Raw genomic sequence first — 1,669 nt, forward strand, 5'->3', positions numbered from 1 at the left:
CTTGCGCACAGTCTATCCTACAGCAGCCTAGTGATTCATTCTGACCGGCTCTAATTTCTAAGCCGGGAAGCACCGCTGAAGAAAGTCGTATTGCTTTCCTTGCTGGCTAATGACAAATTCATAAGGACAACTTCAGGTGAGACCTCAGGAATGCTCAACAGTGCTCTTTCTTTTCTGCTGTTGGCTTATTTTTCAAAATCTCTCAAGGATTATTCAGACCTTGACTACTTCCCTCATTCTTAAGACTTGGTTTGTTTCTTAAGTTTCAAAAGAAAACTGAAGCTACTGGATCCTTAATTTCCTTATGCCAAACTTTCAAATTTGTCTTTATCTCTATTTGTTCTCTTCTGCCACGGGACATTAGCCTCTTTCCCATTGCTTTTGATCCCATTCCCTCCCAACCCTTCTTAGATTTTGTTCCAACAATTTGTTCAACTTTTCTCTCCGCAGGTAAACCTCTCTTGGACTCAGATTATAAATGTTCCAGATTCTCCACTGTTCTGCACACCCCGCCCCCTGAAAAGGCGCACCAGTCTTGACCTCCCACAAACGACTGCCCCAAATCTCTTCTGCTTTACTGCGAAGCTTCCTGGAAGAGTAGCCTGCATTCCTCGCTTCTGCTTTTTGTCAACCACTTACATCCTCTGCACAACCCAGTTTGGTTCCATTTTTCTATCACTAACCAGGAAGTGTTCTCACAAAGGTATCCAAAGGCCATTGGGTTCCCAGGACTATCTGCCCTGTTGCTCAGCCCTTCTTAGCTGATGCTCCATAGCTCAAGACAGCTGCTCACACTCCAATCAACTGCTGAGCCAGTAGGAGGAAGGAAATGACAAAGAGAGCATTCCTTCCCTTGAAGGACGCTTACCAGAAGTTGCACACAGCAGTCCAACCTGAGTCTCATCTGCCTGAATGCAGTCACGTGTCTAAACCTAGCTGTACGGGAAAATGGGAAATGAAGGTCTTTATTCTGGTTGGCCATCTGTCTAGCTAAAAATTGGAGATTCCATTACTAAGGAAGAAGGAGAAAACTGATATTTGGGTATTTCGAATTCTGTGTACTAAATGCTAACCAAAGGCACAATGAAACTAAGGCGATTGAAGTTTAAAAATGCAATAAAGTGCTTGCTTTGGCAGCACATATACTAAAATTGGAACGCTACAGAGATTAGCATGGCCCCTGTGCAAGGATGACACGCAAATTTGTGAAGCGTTCCATATTTTAAAATAAAAAAAAATAAAAATGCAATAAAATGTAGTTATATTTCTGTATAATTTTATGGAAGTTTGATCTGATATTTTGTGCAGTATTAGTTGTTTGAAAATTATTGAAGTTTTGTACCCTAATATATGCTATATGTTTTCTAAATCTTTCGTGAACATATAAAGAGAAGACATACACTTATTTTTGATTTAAAAGTAAGTAAAGAAACACTAACTTTTCCTTATGAATATTATTACACATTTTACGTGTGTAAGCTTTTTTAAAAAGTAATTTTCTTTAACAGACACAGTATTAATGGCTAGAACACTTACACTTTCCTAATTTTTTGCCTATATTTGCAAATAATTTTTGTGTAAAATGAAAGTGATGTGTTTTATTTTTACAGATCACAAAGACTCTTGGAAATTGTATCAACATTAAGGTTTTTCTTTTCTATTCTATAGT

General features: G+C 38.3%; 1 non-coding gene across 1 annotated transcript; it reads left to right on the forward strand.

The window, feature by feature from the left end:
• Window positions 1–1,121: 1,121 nt before the first annotated feature.
• On the forward strand, window positions 1,122–1,225 carry LOC123647818. The gene has a single exon (XR_006738357.1). It is a non-coding gene; the product is annotated as a U6 spliceosomal RNA (small nuclear RNA).
• Window positions 1,226–1,669: the final 444 nt, after the last annotated feature.

Source organism: Lemur catta, chromosome 11 (assembly GCF_020740605.2).
Source record: "Lemur catta isolate mLemCat1 chromosome 11, mLemCat1.pri, whole genome shotgun sequence".
NCBI classification, from domain to species: Eukaryota; Metazoa; Chordata; class Mammalia; order Primates; family Lemuridae; genus Lemur; species Lemur catta.